This window comes from Lithobates pipiens, unplaced genomic scaffold, assembly GCF_037356315.1.
Source record: "Lithobates pipiens isolate NorthernLeopardFrog02 unplaced genomic scaffold, aLitPip1_a1.2 Scaffold_25, whole genome shotgun sequence".
Lineage (NCBI taxonomy): Eukaryota > Metazoa > Chordata > Amphibia > Anura > Ranidae > Lithobates > Lithobates pipiens.
In genome coordinates, this window is record NW_027507787.1 from 95,169,080 (window position 1) to 95,191,929 (window position 22,850).

General features: G+C 41.5%; 1 protein-coding gene and 1 long non-coding RNA gene across 4 annotated transcripts in view; both read left to right on the forward strand.

Moving 5' to 3' along the window:
- LOC143930421 (uncharacterized) overlaps nucleotides 1–22,850 on the forward strand; it is a 277,574-nt gene that overhangs the window by 129,838 nt on the left and 124,886 nt on the right. The window lies entirely within an intron of this gene.
- Nucleotides 357–19,338, forward strand: LOC143930423 (uncharacterized). The gene is made up of 2 exons (XR_013262769.1): nucleotides 357–505; nucleotides 18,338–19,338. It is a non-coding gene; the product is annotated as an uncharacterized LOC143930423 (long non-coding RNA).

Here is a 22,850-nt window from a genome sequence, read left to right on the forward strand (position 1 = left end):
TGTCAGAATACAGTCTTGGTGGATGATGGATTTCTCCATCTGCCTTTTTGTGTTAGAGGAATCCGTTTCTTTTTTTATGTTCAGTCTGCTAGCTGATGAAAAGAAAACTAGTACTCATCTATGACCAGCTTTAGTGTGGAAGGTAAATGAGATTGGGATCTCCATGGGGAACCTGGGATTCAAATAAATGTTCTTATGTAAGTGCAGTGTAATATGGTGACCCTGCATAAATAGGAATTAATTAAAATAAAGGGAAAAAATAGCAAATTCTTACATAAGGAGAATGGGTAAAACCAACAAAAAAGCTATCTTTACTATAACCTAAGGATATATCATAATGTGCAGTAGTTTGCCTGAAGAGTTAACTATAACAGACTGAGCAAAGTACAGTGTCAGTATAACAGAAGATAAGCGTTAGGTTTGACATACAGAGTTAATATCGGATGAAACACTGATATCATCCACATTGTACAGAGTGAACTCAAGCAAGCAACACAGGCAGATGGTAAGTACTACTTTCAGTGTTCATTAGTTCGATATAACGCTATGCTATGGGGTAGGATTTTGTAAGAACATTTTACTCCAGGCACATTGTGATCACGTCAAGGAATCAATCAGGCTATTTGTTTTTCTTTTGTGTGTGTGTGTGTGTGTGTATATATACACCTATATGTCCACTCCTCACCTCACTCCTTCAGTCTCCTCTCGCTTTACTAACTTACTGACATATCAGCATGGATGTCGCACCACTTCCTTAAACTAAATCTCTCTAAAACTGAGCTATTAATATTCCGTCTGTGCCCCCCCCCCGACCTTTCCATCAAAATCAACAATGCAACCATCAGTCCCTCCCCTCAAGTTCCTCCATAACATCTCTAAAATTCACACCTTTTTAACCATTCTTCAGCAGAACTCTTAATGTGCATACTTCATAGGTTGCCCCCTCTCTCCTTCTCTCTCAGAATATATGCATATTATGGAACATTTACCTGTCAAGAGTGCCCTCCTCATCATCAATCTGTCCCCTGCTGTCACCACCACCTCTTCTTCTGGGTCCTCCATCACCCTCTTTACCCATTGAGTGGCCACAATTGATGTAACTCCTGTGCATGTGTGTATGCATCTTCGGCATCTGGCCCCATTCTTCGCATCTTATAGATGAGAATGGCGCTTGCACCGCACAACACACGTAAAGAATTAAAAATTGTTATGGAGAAAAAAGGGAAACGTTAAGGCAAAAGAGTCGTCGCATATCTCTTTTGTCAAAGATCACTAGCTCCTAGCAATTTTTCTTTTCAGATTTTATTTCCAATAAATTTTAATCTAATTTTTAAAAAGCATCACAATACCTTAAAAAGTGCATCCTTTTTGAGGACTAAAGACCAGAGCTGGACAGTGTACTCAAGAAGTACCGAACCAGAATTTTATATAGTGGTAGAATTATAATTTTATCTCTTGAGTGAATATCATTTAAGTGTTGGTTGACACCAGATGCAGTCCAGTGCATTTTAAATCTGCAACAAAAAAACACACGCAAAGTGCATCAAAAATGCACCAGAATTCACCAGAAGGCATCAAAAAAGCTCTGGAACACATATGTGCTGAATTTAGATGTAATCCCTTACTTTCCCACATTTTCAAATGCTACTAAAATAGATCAGATTAAGTTGAAAGCATTATGTTTTACACAGTTTATCTTGGCTAGTACAATGGCAGTAATAAACAGTTGTATAAATCTTAGGATCTAAAGACAACACAATTATCATAAACCTTGCAGGAAGGAAACTATATGGAAAAAAAAATGTGGTTGATACCAAGTGAAACTCAGCTAGTTGCATTTTAAAATAATTAATTGCTGCCTTAATTGGTATATTTTTGTACTTTCCTGTAGTTTGGCTTTCGTTAGCCTGTCATTCATAGAGATGCAATGATTAACCATAAACCATTAACAGAATGTGTATACTGTAAATATTTATCAAACATAAAAATTAAATGAAATACATTTTGCATCTAATGTGTAATATGTATAATTCTCCACCAAAAAAATAAAAATAGTAGAAAAAAAATTCTACCAAGCAGCGCAAAATAAATTGTGAATTGATAGCATATTGTTGTACGCTAACAATTGATAAGTTGATTAACCAATATTATACATTCGCATTATTTAATAATGTTTAATCCAGGTATCAATTGTTTGTGAATAGAAAGCATATTAAATAGCTTACAGTGCAGCGCTTACCACTAAGTGAATTTACATATAATTAAATATAAATAGATAAACTTACATAAGAATGAAAAAACTTAAATATTTGGTGGATCCAAAAAGAATTTGAACCTCAATTAGAAAACGTGTTTGCAAAAGAATTTGGTTAATTACCAAAAAAAGTTGCCTAAAAAAATTATTATATTTGCCAAAAAAATGACATCCAACAGCAATTCAAAAAAAAAACATGCAGTTAAACATGTGAAAACAAATTTTCAAGTCCCATACAAAACATGTGAAGATAAATTTTCAAAGGTGTAAAGTGGCATCCAATGTAAGTGAACAAAAGTATAATTGATCCTGTGTATTCAGGAAAGAGTGCTTGACCACGTGTGCTTTTCCCAGCTACAAATCAAGTAAGTAATGGAGGCTTACCAGATCGCCAATTAGTGTACACAGATACGAATTTCCAAACGATTCGAAGCGGACAGTCGGACGACGACCCAGGCCTTCAGACGCTCCACAGTTAAACCCATGCAGTTAAACATGTGAAAACTAATTTTCAAGTCCCATACAAAACATGTGAAGATAAATTTTCAAAGGTGTAAAGTGGCATCCAATGTAAGTGAACAAAAGTATAATTGATCCTGTGTATTCAGGAAAGAGTGCTTGACCACGTGTGCTTTTCCCAGCTACAAATCAAGTAAGTAATGGAGGCTTACCAGATCGCCAATTAGTGTACACAGATACGAATTTCCAAACGATTCGAAGCGGACAGTCGGACGACGACCCAGGTCTTCAGACGCTCCACAGTCACCGGAGCGATTCGAATCCTCTCTCTGAACGGTCCACACAGCCACGTAGAGTTTTCAATGTGGGCAGCTGAAAGCCAGCCCACACCTTCGGGTGTTACGTAGTCCGGGTCCGTTCCGGTCTTTTCGAATGTCTCAGGATATCATATCACCATATAGACAAAAAGATAAAAAAGTGCGCCCAATCGTGTAATAACGTTTTTTAAACACATGGAGTTTATTATTCAACCGAATAATGTTAAGTACTACAAAAGACTCGACCGAGTCGTATAAAAGTAGTCGTAGCTGGGAAAAGCACACGTGGTCAAGCACTCTTTCCTGAATACACAGGATCAATTATACTTTTGTTCACTTACATTGGATGCCACTTTACACCTTTGAAAATTTATCTTCACATGTTTTGTATGGGACTTGAAAATTCGTTTTCACATGTTTAACTGCATGGGTTTTTTTTGAATTGCTGTTGGATGTCATTTTTTTGGCAAATATAATAATTTTTTTAGGCAACTTTTTTTGGTAATTAACCAAATTCTTTTGCAAACACGTTTTCTAATTGAGGTTCAAATTCTTTTTGGATCCACCAAATATTTAAGTTTTTTCATTCTTATGTAAGTTTATCTATTTATATTTAATTATATGTAAATTCACTTAGTGGTAAGCGCTGCACTGTAAGCTATTTTGTACGTTGTTGTGCCCAGTATCCGGGTTATTGTGTTCAGCTGCTGATTTTTTTATTTTTTTATAAATTTTTTTAATTTCCAATTTTTTTACCAAGCGCAGATTTTATCATTTATTTTGTTTCTGTTAATAGATAGCATATTGTTGTACTCTATTTATTTAGTGCTGCTTGGTAGAATTGTTTTTCTGCTATTTTATACATAAACTAAAAAGATCATTGACAAAGAATATCCATTCTCCATCCTTCACTGTAACCATCTATGAGCAATCAGTCAGAGTCACCAAAATACATATTATACCATGCCTAGAAAAAGTATTCACACCCCTTGAAATTTTCCACATTTTGTCAGGTTACCACCAAAAATGTATATGTATATTTTATTAGGATTTTATGTGATAGACCAAAACAAATTCGAGCATGATTATGAAGTGGAAGAAAAATAATCAATTTTTTACATTTATTTTTTGACTCATGGTCCAGCAGGCATGGACAGGGGCATTAACTTTCTTTCACAGTGCACTGGGTAACTCTTCTGGCAGCTGGGAAGGATGCAGGACAGGGTTCAGTATTGTTGGAGCTTGTTCTGCCACCACGCCTCCAAAATGCTAGTGGTGATTCTTCCACAGTTCTCTCCTCCACCCCCTCCTCTTCTTCTTCCTCTATGGCCTCTTCCTCTGCAAATTTGTCCTCTGAATCAGCAGTGCTCCGTAGACGTTCAAGGGGCTACACAAGCTCTCAGGCAAAACGATGCCATGCGGTGCTTGAGTTGGTCTGATTAGGGGAAAGGAGCCACACTGGGGCAGAGATTCTGTCAGCTCTGCAGGGGCAGGCTCAGAGGCAGTTGACGCCATGCCAGCTTCAGCCAGGAATGGTTGTATGTGACAATGGCACCAACCTCCTCTCCGCCCTCCGACAGGGACACTTGACCAATGTTCCCTGTTTGGCTCACATCCTGAATTTGGTGGTGCAGCGGTTTTTGAGCAGGTACCCTGGCTTACAAGATCTCCTGAGGCAGGCTAGGAAGTCTGTGGTAATTTCCGCCAGTCATATAATGCCAGTGCTCGGCTGCCTGACCTTCAAAGGGAATGCAATCTGCCCAAGAACCGCCTCATTTTTTACATGCCCACCAGGTGGAACTCAACGTTGGCAATGCTGCAGCGGCTGCACACAAAGCAGAGGGCCATCAATGAGTACCTGTGTGAGTATGGCACCAGGACAGGGTCAGGGGAACTTGGCTTTTTTGCCACGAAAGTGGCTACTCATCAAGGATGCATGCACTGTCCTGTCACCATTTGAGGAGGCCACGAGGATTGTGAGCGGTGACAGTGTATGCATCAGTGATACTGTCCCTCTTGTCTTCCTGTTGGAGCACACACTTCATGGCCAGGACACTTGAGGCAGAACAGCGGGAGGAAGAGGAGGACTTCCTTACCTCTCAAGGCCCCCTTTATCCAGATAGTATCCAAATAATATTCCTGCTTGCCTGACAATCACACAGGAAGAAGAAGAGGAGGAGGATTGTGTCAGAGTGGAGGTGGAGGATAACACTCAGCATCAGCAGCAATCTTCAAAGGATCGCTTTCAGTCCACAGAAACCCATGGAGTTCTACGTGGCTGGGAGGAGGTGGTTGAGGATCATGTGATCCTTAGTGACCCAGAGGACTCAGGAACGAATGCCTCTGCAAACTTACGCTGCATGGCCTCCCTGATCCTGCAAAGCCTGCAAGAGGACCCTAGGGTTCCTGTTATCAAGGAGAGGGATCCTTACTGGCTGCCAACCCATCTTGATCCACGTTACAAGGGTAAGGTTGCAGAACTTATCCAGCCTTTGCAGAGGGAGCAGAGGATGAAACATCTTTGGGAGGCCTTGCAGAAGGGTTTGTTTAATGTGTTTCCAGAGGCTGGGAGGTTACAACTTCCTGGTGCTGGGCAACGTGTTGCTGAGGCTTCTTTCAGTCACAGAAAGAGCGATGGAGAAGGTGGCTTGCTGACCGATACCTTCAGACAATTCTTCAGTCCTCAGCACCAAGGTCTGATCGGTTCCAGCAACTATCCCCAGCATCTGAATTACATGGTACAGGAATATCAGACTTGGAGACCTTTCCAACAGAACATCCACTGGGTTACGGGTCATGAGGTTGGACCCCTGGCCAGAGCTTGCTCAATATGCAATTGAGCTACTGGCCTGTCCTGCATCCAGTGTTCTTTCTGAATGCACATTCAGTGCTGCTGGAGGCTTTGTAACCAATCACAGAATGTGCCTGTCCACAGACTCTGTTGATTGGCTCACATTCATAAAAATGAATCAGTCTTGGATCACCAGCTACCAAGCACCTGATGCTGATGTAACTGATTGATTTTTCTATGGCTGTGGGATCCCTTTAAGACTGCATATGCTGAGTGACTATCCTATTCCTCCTCAATCTTCATGATGATAGCTTCTAAGAATATTTTTGGTTCAGGGCACCACCACCACTGCCTAAGGTCCAATTTTTCTGCCCCTGTTTAACAGGGGCATGTAATTACAATTGTTGATCAAATATTTAACAGCAGGGCTCTTTCCTGCACTCAACAAGAGTATCTGTGAGGGGTTGCAGTGTTGTGACACCACCACCACTGCTTAAGGCCCAATTTTTCTGCCCCTGTTTACCAGGGGCACGTAATAAAAATTTTTGATCAAATATTTAACAGCAGGGCTCGGTCATGCGCTCAACAAGAGTATCTGTAAGGGGTTGCAGTGTTTTGGCACCACCACCACTGCCTAAGGCCCAATTTTTCTGCCCATGTTTAACAGGAGCAATTTTTGCTCTAACATTTCACAGCAGGGCTCGTTCCTGCACTCAACAACAAGAGAATCTTTGAGGTGTTACAGTGTTGTGGCACCACCACCACTGTCTAAGGTCCAATTTTTCTGCTCCTGTTTAACAGGGGCGTGTAATTACAATTTTTGATCTAATATTTCACAGCAGGGCCCGTTCTTGCACTCAACAAGAGTATATGTGAAGCTTTACAGTGTTGTGCCACCACCACCGCCTAAGGCCCAATTTTTCTTCCTTTGTTTACCAGGGACATTTATTTATAATTTTTGCTCTAATATTTCACAGCAGGGCCCATTCCTGCTCTCAACAAGAGTATCTGTGAGGCTTGACAGTGTTGTGCCACCACCACCGCCTAAGGCCAAATTTTTTAGCCCTTGTTTAACAGGGGCATGTAATTACAATTCTTGCTATAATATTTCATGGCAGGGCCCGTTCCAGTGCCCACCAAGAGTAACTGTGAGGGCTTACAGTGTTCTGGTACCACCAACACCTAAGGCCCAATTTTCCACAGAGTTTATAAAGCAGGCCGTATAGTATATACAGGCGGTCCCCAATTTTCAAACATCCAACTTACAAATGACTCCTACTTACAAACCGAGGGTGAAATCTTCTGAACAGGGGCACAGACAGCAAAACAAATGTTACAGGGGTGATAACCCTTCCCTGTGTTATCCAAAAAGCTTAAAAATAGATTTTTTGGCTAGAGCTACACTTAAAAAATGTTCCTGTTCCAAATTACAAACAAATTCAACTTAAGAACAAACCTACAGTCCCTATCTTGTTTGTAACCCGGGGACCGCCTCTATACTGCTGTTCAGGGTATATAGGGCCTGAGGGCCCCACACCTTTTTATTTTTATTTGGGTGTGTAGTTCCCCTTAATATCCATACCAGACCCAAAGGGCTTGATAATGGGCTGGGGGGGATAACTTGTTCATGTTAACCTTTAGAATTTGCACTTTTGATTTTTCACATTCATGTCCCATAGACTTTACCAGTGTTCGCACAAATTTTTTGCCTGTACATATGTTCTGCCGCAAACCGAACCGGGGAGGGGGGGTTTGGCTCATCCCTAGTTGCTAATAAACTGACAATACTGTATGCATTATACTTATCTATGTAGTAGGAGGCATTGTAGTATTATAGTGTTATCATGTGTATTCTATGATATGACAGGATGTAATGTCTATCCAAGTTCAGTGCATTTGTTGGTGGTTAGTTCCTGTTTCATGTTTCTCATGATAAAGACATGCATTGCAATTAAAGTAAAGTCGTTTGCTGTATCCAAGTGTTCCAGCGCATGATTTCAATACTCAACTAACAGGTTACAGGCCCAGTGCACCCAGCGTTCCCCGCAGGCACCCAGACATCCAGACACTGGATAGGATTCAAGTAGGCTATAGTGAGCAAACTAAGGGTTGCAGAATCCTACACCCAAAGTCTGACAAAGTGACATTAAGCAGTAGCGTTTATTATGATGAGAGCCCATCATCAGAAACACAAATCCATGAAAACTGTGAAGTGAATACACCAAGCAAACCAGAAGAAAAGGTTGATGAAAGCGAACCTGTGCAGGAGTCAGAATAAGAGGAGCTGGAACTCACAATGCCTAAATCAAGTTCCCCACCAGATTCTGCTGAACTGCCTGAAGTCAGAAGATCCATTCGGACTACAAAGGGGATACCACCCCACAAGCTGCCATACACTGTCAAAAACACACAGCATACTTGAACCAACATCCTTGGAAGACATAGAAAAACTGTTGAAACATGAAGCCAATAAATGGAGAAAGGCAGCAGAAAAAGAATTAAAGTCACTTCAAGAAAATAAAACCTGGACACTCACAGAGCTCCCTCCTAACCACAAAGCTATAGGAAGCAAGTGAACTTTCAAAGTAAAGTCAGAAACAAAAGAGAATATCCACAAATACAAAGCCAGACTAGTTGCCAAGGGTTACTCCCAGAAGTTTGGTGACGATTACGAAGAAACATTCGCTCCCTTCGTAAAACAATCCACCATCAGAGCGCTTCTTAGCTATGCACCCGGGAAGAGCATGCAAGTGAAACACCTAGACGTTAAAACTGCTTTCCTATATGAAGACATTAAGGAAGACCTCTTCATGGAGCAACCACCAGGGTTTGAGCAAGGAGACAACCTCGTGTAAACTTCAGAAGAGCATCTATGGTTTTAAGCAATCTGCAAGGATGTGGAATGAGAAAGTGAATGAAGTGCTTACCAGGGTGGGATTCTCAAGAAGTAAAGCAGATCCCTATCTCTACTCCAGGAATCAAGAAGACAGATGGATATACATCCTTATCTTTGTTGATGACATTATAACTTGTAACTGAATGTCCCACACTCAGCTTGAGTGCTTTTGTCATATACTGCTTCCTCCTAGTCTGAATATAGATATCATATATTCCAACTGCTTTCAACAACAAACAAGACAATACTCGTTTGGTTGCCGAACATAGACTTTTTATTGAAAACACAGGTAATACTCTGGGCAACCCCCCCCCCCCCCTTTGCATTCCAGACAGGGTAGACTGTCCAATCAGCATTGATAGCTGTTGGCGGAATTTGGCCCCACCAATCTCACAGCTAATATACATACACATCCCATAATATCCAAGGCAGACAGACACAAAAAACACTGGAATACAGCCACACCCCAAACGACCCAGCAAGGAGTACACAACAAAATGAAAATGAGACAATATACAATATATATATATATATATATATATATATATATATATATATATATATATATATATATATGTATATATACACACACATACACGCACGAACAAACACACACAACATTCCAGTGCGGCTGTACAGTGAGTCATATTAGTACAGATCAGACTGGATTTCTCTGTCACCCTGTGCCCCTATTAGAGACACAGGGACTTAGACATAGGAGGTGCATGGGGAGCTGAAACAAGGTTTACCAAACCACCCCAAGGGATTCTGGTTTCCATAGGCCCCCCTCCCACCCAAAGTGACTCCGTCACAGACTTGTTTTGAACAAGAAGGGGATTATCAGATAGTTCACAAGCTCAAAGAAAATGTTGAAATCAAAGAGCTAGGGAACATTAGCTACTATCTGGGAATCCAAATAGAGAGAGAAGAAGATGGAAGTTATCTTCTCAACCAGAAAATCTCTGAAATCTTAGAACAATTAAATATGCAAGATGCAAAAGCAAATGAAAACTCCTATGGAACCAGGCTATCAAAAAAGCAATGAAGCAGAAAACTTGCTACCCAACAATGGCATGTTTCGCAGAGCAATCGGTTAGCTGCTAAATGTTGCCAACCTGACAAGACCAGATATAGCTGCAGCACTTGACATAGTATGCAGGGAAGTCTCAGCTCCCTGTCAGCGTGACTGGAATGAAGTAAAAAGAGTGATGCAGTACCTCAAATCAACAATTCTAATGAAGTTACGGTTATCAGCAACATCAAATCCAAAAATGGTCAGATACAGTATGTGAATGCTAATTGGGCTGGGGACTGTACAGACCGCAAATCCACAAGTGGATTCATCTTCCAGTATGGTCTAGTCCAGAGTTTCTCAACTCCAATCCTCAAGGCGCCCAACACATGTTTTCAGGATTTCCCTCAGATGAAACAGCTGTGGTAATTACTAAAGCAGTGAAACTGATCAAATCACCTGTGCAAAATAAAATAAAGCCTGAAAACATGACCTGTTGGGGCGCCTTGAGGACTGAGAGTTGAGAAACAGTGGTCTAGTCGAAAGCAAGCAACTGTCGCTCTATCTTCAACTGAAGCATAGCACATTGCAGCAGCACATGCATGTCAAGTGATATGGATTTGTAAATTTTTTGTGGACATTGGGGTAGACATGTCAAAACCAATTCTCATTTTTTAAGACAACCAGAGATGTATAAAGCTTACACAATCAGAAAGGGTCCATCCTAGGACCAAACACATAGATGTCAAGTATCACCTATTGAGGGACAATCAAGCGTAAGGTGTTATTGTCATTCAATATTGCCTGTCAGAAGAGATGACTGCACTAACAAAGCCTTTGTTGAATATCATAGTTATATCCAGAAGAAGCTGAATATAATTTGACAAAGCACATGCTGTTGAGAAGGGGCGTTGGAAAGAACAGCATGGTCGCTACTAAATTGACAATACTGTATGCATTATTCTTATCTATGCAGCAGATGGTGCTGTAGTATTAGGCTGGATTCACACCTATGCAGTTTTAGTGCTTTTTGCATTTTGCAGATTTGCATTGCAGTCCATTTAACATTGTTTCCTATGGAACACGTTCTGTAGAGAAAATCTGCAAAATGCAAAAAGCACAAAAAATGCATAGGTGTGAATCCAGCCTTATAGTGTTATAATGTATATTCCATGATATGACAGGATGTACCGTATATTTAAGTTCATTGCACTTGTTTGTGGTTAGTTCCCATTTCATGTTTCTTAAGCCGCGTACACACGGGCGGACTGTCTGGCCAACTTAGTCCGTCAGACAATCCGACGGACAGTCCGTCCTACTTTCGAATGAACAGACTTGACCACACACGGATGAACAACAGTCCATCGAAGGCTTGCGCGATGACGTGTACAGCACGTACGACGAGACTAGAAATAGGAAGTCCAATACACAGCAATGCAACCTTTCGCCGTGTAAATCCTTTCTGAGCATGCGCCATACTTAGTCCGTCGAACTAGCCTACTCACGAGCGGACTGTCCGCTGAAACCAAAGTTGGACGGACAATATTACGGAAATTCCGAAATACTTAGTCCGCCAGACTGCACGCTGAAAAAGTCCGCTGAAGCCCACACACGAGTGGACTGTCCGCTGAAATGTGTTTCGACTGACTAAGTTGGCCAGACAGTCCGCCCGTGTGTACGCGGCTTTATGATAAAGGCATACATTGCAATCTATCCTTCATAGAAGTAAAGCTGTTTGCTGTATCCAAGAAGGTTCCAACGCATGATTTCAATACTCAGCTAACACTTTGCACAGCTAGAGAGTGACATTTTTGCCCATTCTTCTTTGCAGAATAGCTCAAGCTCTGTCAGAATACATGGAAGAGTGCCTATGAACAGCAATATTCAAGTCTTGTCAAAGATTCTCAATTGGATTTAAGTCTGGACTTTGTCTGGGCAATTCTAACACATGAATATGTTTTGATCTAAACCATTCCATTGTAGCTATGGCTGTATGTTTAGGATTGTTGTCTTGCTGGAAGGTGGACCTCTGCTCCACTCCCAAGTCTTTTGCAGACTAATGCCGCGTACACACAAGCGGTTTTGCCATCAGAATAAACTCTGAAGGTTTCTCCAACGGAATTACGCTCAAGCTATCTTGCATACACATGGTCACACCAAAGTCCAACCGTCAAGAAAGCAGTGATGTACAACACGTAAGACAGGACTAGAAAAGGGAAGTTCAATAGCCAGTGTGCCACCCTTTGGGCTCCTTCTGCTAATCTTGTGTTAGTAGAAGTTTGGTGTGAGACGATTCGCGCTTTTCAGCTTTCGTGATTTTCAGTCTGTTACTGCTCTTCAGTTTGTGCTTGTGGGTTTGTATCTGCTTTTTAGTGTGTGTAGTCAGTTTGCATCTATTTTCCAGTGTGTTCTTGTCCGCTCGTTTCTGGATTTTCAGATTGCTCTTCACAGGCCTTGCTGTTCTTCAGTGTGTTCTGTTAGTTCATTCTGAAAAGCCATCTGTTTTGAAGCCATGTTGCGGGTACGTACTCGTCGTGGAGTTTGTTCTGTGTGGGGGCTTGGTGTTGGGGTTCATACTTGCACCCAAGCCCAGGAGTTTATGGACCAAGAATTTGTTGCTCCAGCACCACCAATTCTCTCATATGCCTTTGCTTCATGAGATCCAGGAGAATAGCCCTGATGATTTCAGGAACTTTCTCAGGATGACGGACCCTTTTTTTTCCCTGTCTGTTGGCTTTGCTGTCCCCTTATATTATGAAGCAGGACACCTGCATGCAGCAAGTCATCGCTCCCGAGCAGAGGCTAGTCGCCATGTTGCGGTACTTTGTGACTGGGAAAAGTCTGCTGGACCTCAAGTTCTCTACAGGCATCTCATCCCAGGCTCTGGGGATCATTATTCCAGAAACCTCTTCTGCCATCATTCAGGTCCTGTAGAAGGACTATATTAGGGTAAGTTTTCTCCTTAAATATCACATTCTATGTATTTAATGTTTGCTAATGTATTGTATTTCTTTCATCATTCCCTAATTACCATGATTGTAATATGCTGTGAATATCCCCTTTGTCCTCATGCATGCTGTAAACTTTTAATGCTCCTTTTTTGGCCTACATACATATTTGCCTTCACTAACCTCCCCACAGCATGCTATCCTGGGCCCATATACACCTAGCCTAGTCACTTAACAATGTATTTTGTCAGCTCCATTGTAGTGCTTTACCCTAAACACCCCCTAAAATGTGCACAAAATGTTATGTGTGTCCTTAAATTCAGGCAGAGTGTCATAGGCTTTTTTTCAAAGAAAATAAGTAATTGTTTATTTTAAATTTTCAACATCATACAGAAGAAAATATACATGAAATATTAATATTAACATATCGAGATTGCAGGTATACTTTGATTACAGGGCATACAAAATCTAAACACATAGCGATGTGATTAAAGTATTAATTTGAGTGGGGGAGAGATAGTCGCATCCCTAAAATAATAGAAATTGAAGTGACCTTCTACCGTATCTTTAAGGGGGTTATAGACAGAAACTGTAAACATACCATTTAACCTCAAAGAAAGCTTTACACACAAGGAAAAATAAATTTCAGACCTTCTCTCGGGGACATGTATGTATCCAGGTTTAACTAAGTAGGATCAATCCCATTAGAGCCATATGTAGGAGTGCCAGCCAGTGTTTCTAATGCCGCGTACACACGATTGAATTGTATGACGTACTTAGTCCGTCATACACTCCGGCGGACAATCCGGCGGACTTTCTACCGAACGGACTTGGCCACACACGGATACACAAAAAGTCAGACGAAAGCTTGCGCGATGACGTACAGCACGTACGACGGGACTAGAAATAGGAAGTCCAAGACACAGCAAAGCAACCTTTGGGCTCCTTCTGCTGACTTTGCGTTAGTGGAAGTTTGGTTAGAGACGATTCGCGCTTTTCAGACTTCAGCTTAATTCGTCCGTTATTTTTTTTTTTTTTATTTATTCTCGAATTGGAATATTAATCATAAGATGAGGATGAATAAAGACATTTGTGATAACTCTGTGTGAATATAAGCAGCAAAGCAACTTCACTTTTCTCGCATTATGAAGAAGAAAAGAATGTGCTATATTAAAAGATCACAAAATTAGCAGCATGACGAATATGCTAGCTTCAATACGAACACTAGTTTTACAAGACAGAGCGCTTCCGCCCTGTAAATCCTTTCTGGGCATGAGCCATTCTTAGTCCGTCAGACTAGCATACTGACGAACGTATTGTCCGCTGAAACCAAAGTACGACGGGAAGATCGGTGTGCAAACCGGCCTTCTTAGTACTCCGGACTTCACGCTGAAAAAGTCCGCTGAAGCCCACACACGATCGGATTGTCCGTTGAAATGCGTTTCAACGGACTAAGTACGTCATACAATTCGATCGTGTGTACGCGGCATAACAGATTTTGGACTTGGAGCCAGAACTGGTGGACTAGGGGGCAGTACCAAAAACTTCCCCACCACATCTCCAGCATTGCTTTGAAATTAATCTGTTACGGGCATGTAGAATATCTGGAGTCCTATACCAGTGCATTAGAACTTTGTATGTGTCCTTGTGGGTCACACATCGAGATATTCTGGAAGTGTGCTCCCATATGTTCCCCCAGTCCACCAGGGAAATATCGTGCTGTAGAATCTGAGACCATTTCCTCATGTAGTGGTGGGTGTTCACCATCATAGGAATAGCTTAATGTAATATTGTGTAAATAGTAGAGTCAGAGAAGGGGACCTGGTAGAGAAAAAGTGTCTGATCTGTAAGTATGAATGTAGAAGCCTTTGGGGGATCTGGTGTTGCTTTTGCAAGGTGGGAAAAGTCAATAAATGGCGTGTCGCCGGGTTAACAAAGTGTCGGAGTTGAAAAAGTCCCGCTTGGGTCCATGGTAGCATACGATCGTAGGACAGGCTATCTGGGATGTCTGGGTTAAATAGGATATTCAAAAGCGGTGGACACGGTGAGGATAGGGAAAAGCAGTCATTGCACCTTTTCCAGATATTCAACGTGAACAACATGGGAGCTAGGCATATGTGCCATAATTGGGGCATATGAAGGGCAGTGGAAGGCCAAAGCATATAGCAAGGATGGACCGGGGCTGTAACATTCATTTCTATTTCTGACCATCTATTTGGGGCCTTCCGGGAGGTCCAGGAGGTAAGACCTCTCAGGTGTGTAGCATAATAGTATTTAATGAAATCTAGGCCTCCCAGACCCCCCCCTATTCCTCCGAGTCAGGACCACCGTCCCTGCTAACCTGTGGGAAGCGTTATTCCAAATAAAACGGAGGCTTCTCCTTTGAAGGGATTTCAACTGTGACATAGGGATAGCCACAGGTAAAGTTTCAAACAAATATAATAACTTAGGGAGGATAGACATTTTAAGGACGTTGAGTCGGCCCAACAGGGATAGGGGGAGAGATGTCCAGTATGTCAGCAAGCGATTAATTTCCGAGAACAGGGGGGGGAATTGGCCTTATATAAAGCATCATAGGAAGCAGTAAGGCGAACCCCCAGGTATTTAAGTGAGTGAGGACACCAGTGGTAATTATACTTACTTTGGAGCGAAGATAATATTTGGGACTTTAAATGAGACCGAATGGGGAATATTGTGCCCTCATTCCTGGTTGCTTATGCAATAAAGAGGGGGGGAGGGTGGAACTTTAGATGAGGTGCATGGGGTAGAGCCAGACAAAACCATATACATATGTAAAAAAATATATTATTATTAGACCAAGGATAGGGCATGGATCAACCCATATAAACGCATAATAGCACATTGGCATATAAAATACAAAGTAACAACATACATATTGAGGATAATCACCAACATGACACAGAAAGTAAATATTATACATCACAGTCCCCCAAATGGAGTAGGCATAACATTATATCAGGGTGGTATAGTAATAAAAACCATCTAGACTCATAAATATGTGATGGATGCATCAAAATAGTTTTGTGGACTTCTATCCACTCATCAGGAGCAAGTGCATCCATATACTAAAAAGGGGATGAAAAAAAAAATTATCATTATAATCTGATATGATCACAGACTGGAGGGGGTAGAGAGATTAAGGATGATGATGAACAAATGAACGGCCATACCTGAAAGCACAGGAGCTGAGGAAAGGACCCAAGCATGAACCAGGAGCACACACGCAGTCCCCGAAAAAGTGTATATGGAAAAATCTTGATATAGCTGTGGATGGGGTTTCTGTATTGTATACAATAAAGTAAGTGGTATGTTACTATATTGGTATAAGTAAAAAAAAAAAATATGTCATATAGAGTAGGCCCATCACCACAGTATAGAAGTATATTGTGGAGCATATCAACAAGGTCAACAGAATGAAAAAATAGGGTGTACATATAGTAAGAATAGGGAGGAGGAGATGAGATTCCTGAAATCAGGAGAAATTAATGAAAACTAGAGTAGAGTAAAAAGATATTAGTAATAGTTGTTGTAGAGGAATTTAAAAATAAATCAAAAGCCTGCCATGTATTTACCCATGTAGGTCCTAATGGGATATGAACCAAAAATGGAGTGCAGTATGGGGCTGCTGAAAGACGGTCACTTAAGGGGAACTGCAGGCTAGGGTCCCATCCTGCGTCACTCTGGCATGACAAAAAAGGAGAGACAGCACGGCAGCAGCCGGACCTACTCACCATGTGTCAGCCAAGTTGAGATAGCACACTCCTGCATGAATAGACCCTAACTGGGCGTTGCACGCAAGGCGTGGGAGGTGTGGCACCAATGCACGGTGAAATCGCCCACCCAATCCTCATTCCCATAAAATATGGGCAGGAAGGGAGAGGGAAGGCATGCAGCATGCATCGCAGCTCCCGTGCAAACAAAACATCGGCCAACCTGTTGGCTGCAGAAGACACTGAACCAATTCAGCTCAAAGGAGTAGAGACAATTACAGCAGCAGTCTGTCCATCAAAATCAACTGTGTTCAATGTGGTATATGGTAACTTGACCACTAGGGGTCAGATACAAGGAAGTGAAGGCTCTTGAACCACACACAGCTCCATCCCTAATCAGTATCAAAGAAAAAAGGGAATATTTGTGACATTAAATGAGACGCAACAGGGAATATTGTGCCTCCATCCCTGGTTGTTTATGCAAAAAAGGGGGGAGACTTTCACCATGCATCGGCCTCCCACGCCTTGCGTGCCATGCCCAGTGGTCGTCTCTTTATGCAGTCGTGTGCTGTTTCAACATGGCTGACACATGGTGAGTAGGTCTGGCTGCTGCCGTGCTGTGTCTCCTTTGTTGTCATGCCAGTGTGACACTGGATGGAACCCTAGCCACTGCGCTCACCCTGCAGTTCCCCTTCAGTGACAGTTTTTCAGCAGCCCCATACTGCACTCCATTTTTGGTTCATATTCCATTAGGACCTACATGGGTAAATACATGGCAAGCTTTTGAGTTATTTTTAAATTCCTCTACAACTATTACTAATATCTATTTATGCTACTCTAGTTTTCATGAATGTCTCCTGATTTCAGGAATCTCATCTTCTCTTCCCTATTCTTACTATATGGACGCCGTATTTGTTCTTTCTGTTGACCTTGTTGATATGCTCCACATTATACTTCTATACTATGGTGATAAGCCTACTAAATGACATATATTTTTTATTTTTTTATTTATACCAATATGGTAACAAACCATTTACTTTATTGTATACAATACAGAAACCCCATCCACAGCTACATGAAGATTTTTCCACATACACTTTTTGGGAGACTGCGTGTGTGCTTCTGGTTCATGTTTGGGTCCTTTCCTCAGCTCCCGTGCTGGACATATTTATCTGGCTGACCTCCGGCAGGTGGTATTGCATGGCGTAGTATCAGGTCTTATGTGAGTACTTTCAGGTATGGCCGTTCATTTGTTCATCATCATCCTTAATCCCTCTACCCCCTCCAGTATGTGGTTATATCAAACTATAATGGTAATTTTTTTTTATCCCCTTTTGAGTATATGGATGCACTTGCTCCTGATGAGTGGATGTCCATGAAACGTTGTTGAGCTTATTTTGATGCATCCATCTCATATTTATGATTCTAGATGTTTTTTTATTGCTCTATCACCATGATAAAATGTTATGCCTACTCCATTTGGGGGACTGTGATGTATAAGATTTACTTTCTGTGTCATGTTAGTGATTATCCTCAATATGTATGTTGTTACTTTGTACTTTATATGCCAATGTGCTCTTATGCATTTATATGGGTTGATCCATGCCCTATCTTTGGTCTAATAAAGAATATAATTTTTTTGGTTTTGTCTGTCTCTACCCCATGCAACTCATCTAAAGTCCCCCCCACTTTTTTGCATAGGCTTTTTTTGGGTCCCAAACTCAGTACGAACCCTCCCCCCCCCTAAAGTTTTTACAATGGGCCATCAGAGGGGGTGAGGAATCTGATAAGTGGACCTTATATTTTTGTCTTGAAATACTCCTTAAAATCAATGTTATACTGATGTTGGGCAAGAATGATTTTGTGTAATCTGCTTGCAATGTTATGTGCAAAAATACTAATATTTTTTTTTCTGTTTTGACTCCACAGTTTCCTATAACACCACAGGAATGGCAGACTGTGGCCTCCCATTTTGCCGACCATTGGGACTTTCCCAATGGTGGAGGGGCTATAGATGGGAAGCACGTCCACATCGTGCCACCACCCAATCCGGGGTCTTACTATTATAACTATAAGGGGTTTAATAGTATAGTGTTAATGGCGGTGGTGTCGGCACAATCTGATTTCCTCTATGTGGACGTGGGGAAGAATGGCCAGATGTCTTCGCCCAGATGGAGTTTTACCAACGTCTCCAGACTGGTGGCCTGGCATTGGCACCTGATGCGGACAATGTTGAAGGACTCCCGTTTGTCTTTTTTCCTGATGAAGCATTCGGTCTGGGTGAGCACCCAATGAGGCAATTCCCCCAGAGGACCCTCACCCCGTAACGGAGGTTTTTTAACTACTGGCTGGTCAGAGCGAGAAGAGTCATGGAGAATACCTCTGGGATAATGGCCAGCCGGTTCCGCCTGTTTCTGACAGCAGTCCATATGGTGGACAACAAAATCAACCACATCATCTTATCCTGCTGCATATTGCACAATTTTTTAAGGAAAAATGCCCAAAATTATATTGCCTCAGTTGGGCCTGACTTCCTGAGAATCCCCTGAAGAGCCTGGATACTGGCCGCCCTGGCTTGACACCCCAAAGCGCCTGTGAAGTTTGGCAGAAATATGTAAATTATTTTACGGGCAGAGGGATCATTGCTATGCCAGACAATATTTTTTAATAAAAAAAAAAAAGATCTCATAAAATCTTGAATTTTCTTTAATGCTTGTGTTTGTTTTTGGCTGTCTCCTAGGTTTTCCTAGTGCACTTGTAGGGGCAAGTGGATTTTCCTTAAGTAAATAAGCCCCATTGTCACTGTAAACACAAAATTACTTCAAAAACTGGTATTGAGCATTGAAAGAAGAAGCCACACATTGTTGATTATGAAAGTTTTTACTCTGTGAACATTCACATGTGCGTTATAAAATTTTGATGTAAATTTTTTTTGTTTTTTTCTCAATTTTTTACAATTGTTTTTTTTTTGGTATAAACACGCATGTTTCTAAACATAACATACAAAACTCTGGAACTTACAAAGTTCAACGTAGAAAAACTGAAGGCAATATCAGATATTATAGTGTCAAAAATGATCCTCCTTACATTACACTGAATCAAGCTTGCATTTCATTCTAGTTACAAATACATCTAGACATCAATGTACAAAACTTATTTTTAGACAAATAGGCATGACCAAATATATTTAACCTGTATCTGCCCAAAATATCATATATAATGAGCGAACAATGTTTCCTATCGATTAATGTGCTCACGAACATGAAAGTCACCATTTTTAACTGTACAACAGTAACGAAAATCACATGGCGCAGCATGCAAGTAATAATAATAATAATGATAATCGGAACACGCGACAACTACTTACTTTTTAGAAGCACTTTCTTGATCCTTCTATACTGATCCTGCTCCCTCAGTTTCAGGTCTGACCAGTGTTTCCTTAATTGGTTCTTTGATTGTTGTACCCCAAAATTTCTGTACAGACTCTTCACAACTTTCTTCATGATTTTGGCCTTTCTCACATTCGGGTTGGTGTACGGTCGATGGCGAGCATCCTAAACGAAGGTAAAATTTGAACTTGGGCCATCAGTGGCCTATACAGATTCAAGATTGAGGCCTACATTGAGATAAGATTATAACAGTTTATGCTGACATTAGTGTTTTGGTCTTGTGTATTGTCTTACAGCAAATATGAATCAAAAGAACCCAGAATTTATGGTCAGTTTCATAGACAAATACAGGGTGATGAGGAATTTGTGGGAGGTGAAACACAGCTTATATTATAATAAACAAGCTAGGAGGTCAACGCTGGAAAAACTTCTGGAATTTATAAAGACTCGGGTCCCCGATGCAACCATCGTGTTCTTGGAAAAGAAAATCTTGAGGAACATGTATAAGAAGGAGCATAATAAGATCCAGAAATCACTCAGATCAGGAGCAGCGGCAGCGCAAGTGTATGTACCCAGGCTGTGGTACAAACTGTGGTTTCTGGATGACCAGACTGAAGCCAGGGAATCACTTTCTACCATTCCTTGCAGCCTTCCCTCCACCCTTCCCTTAACCCCAGCTGAGGCTGACGAGGAACAACCTGGGCCTTCCATCCTGGAAGAAGTGGATGTGCCCAGCTGGAGCCAGGTATATTATTTTTAGACATATTTATTGTTCTAATATCAATGATGTTAACTAGATGTTATAATTGATAACAAATTCATGACTTAAAACAGAGAGATTGTCCAAAAATGTTTGAGACAAGAATGAAAAATGCTGGGGTCAGAATAATAGTCTTTTCTATTTATTAACATTCAATTTGCAAGTCATGAGCTAAAAATTGTGCGTGATTGATGAACCAAAAACTAAAACTATGCCCCTTTGTTATACATAGTATGAGCTAAGCCAGGAGGGTCTGGAAAGTGTCAGCCAGGGAGAGGCCGTGCCCTGTATCAGCCAGGAGGTGGGCGGGCCCCGTGTCAGCCAGGAGGTGGGCGGGCCCAGTAGGAGCCTCACCCAATCCCAGGTGCCTCTCCTCCGCCTTACAACAAATAGGCCCAGAAAGGGGGCGATGATGGAGGAGGTAGCACTGGGCCTCATTAGGGAAGCAAATGATGTCCTCAGAAGCCCCCCTGAAGCTGAAGAGGCCTATGGCTGCTATCTAGATTGATGAAAATGGAGGAGAGCCAACGCTTCCTCTGTGAGGGAATTTTTGGTGAGGCCCTTCAGAAGGGGTTGAGGGGCCAGCTAACTGAGAACAGCCACATATATGGGCTCTCCCATCCTCCTCCTCCTGCCACAAGTCCACCACCAGAGCCACAGCCTCCAAGGAAGGCTGCAGAGAAGGCTGCAGGGAAGCGTGGAGGGAAGGCTGCAGTCAGAGAAGAAAGTGATGAGAGAAAGTGGGAGAGAAAGTGATGACCTGGCTTTAGTCTGGTCTGACAGAAGACGCAGGCTGGGGACACACATGTCATCTGCTGCTGGTCCTGATCGCTGGGAGTCCTGGACCAGATTGGGCTCTAAATTATATGAACTCCTCAAGCTAACAATATTTTTTCCCCACAGACCTGATGTGTGCCCTTGGAACCAAAAGGCTTTGCAAATTCCAAACGTTTCTCCAGCGTTGCCTTCCTCTTTAATTTGTTACCCAGAATAAATTAACAAATAATAAATGAACAAATAAATTTTATTTTCTGAAAATCCTTGCCTATGTGTTTTTCTACAAAAAGGACAGTTTGTGAGCAGGCAGGTACATTTCTAAAAGATAATGTCAAATTAACAAGGGACACCTACCTCCTTGAGTTTAACCACTTAAGCCCCGGACCAATTGTCAGCCTAAGGACCAGAGGTCTTTTTATAATTTCGCACTGCACTGCTTTAACTGGTAATTGCGTAGTCATGCAATGTTGTACCCAAACGAAATTTGCGTCCTTTTCTTCTCACAAATAGAGCTTTCTTTTGATGGTATTTGATTGCCTCTGCGATTTTTATTTTTTACGATATAAAAGGAAAAAGACTGAAAACTTTGAAAAAAAAAGATATTTTCTACTTTTTGTTATAAGAAAAATCGAATAAACTAAATATTAGTCATACATTTAGGCCAAAATGTATTCAGCCACATGTCTTTAGTAATAAAAATGTCAATAAGTGTATATTTATTGGTTTGCGCAAAAGTTATAGCGTCTAACAACTAGAGTACATTTTCTGGAATTTACACAGCTTTTAATTTATGACTGCATATCTCATTTCTTGAGGTGCTAAAATGGCAAGGCAGTACAAACCCCCCCCCCCCCAAATGACCCCATTTTGGAAAGTAGACACCCCAAGAAAATTGCTGAGTGGCATGTTGAATATTTTTTTTTGTCCCAAGTGATTGAATAATGACACAAAAAAATAAAAGTTTACAAAAAGTTGTCACTAAATGATATATTGCTCACACATGCCATAGTTATATGTGGAATTGCACCCCAAAATATATTCTGCTGCTTCTCCTGAGTACGGGGATACCACACATGTGGGACTTTTTGGGAGTCTAGCCACGTCCGGACCCCCCGAAATCCAATCACTGCCTTCAGGATTTCTAAGGGTGCAAATTTTTGATTTCACTCCTCACTACCTATCACAGTTTCGAAGGCCATAAAATGACAAAATAGCACAAAACCCCCCAAATGACCCATTTTGGAAAGTAGACACCCCAAGCTATTTACTGAGAGGCATGTTGAGTCCATGAAATATTTTATAATTTGCCACAAGTTGCGGGAATATTACAAACTTTTTTTTTTTGCACAAAGTTGGCACTAAATGATATATTGCTCACACATGCTATGGGCATAAGTGAAATTACACCCCAAAATAAATTCTGCTGCTTCTCCTGAGTACCGGGATACCACATGTGGGGGACTTTTTGGGAGCCTAGCCGCGTACGGGATCCCGAAATCCAAGCACCGCCTTCAGG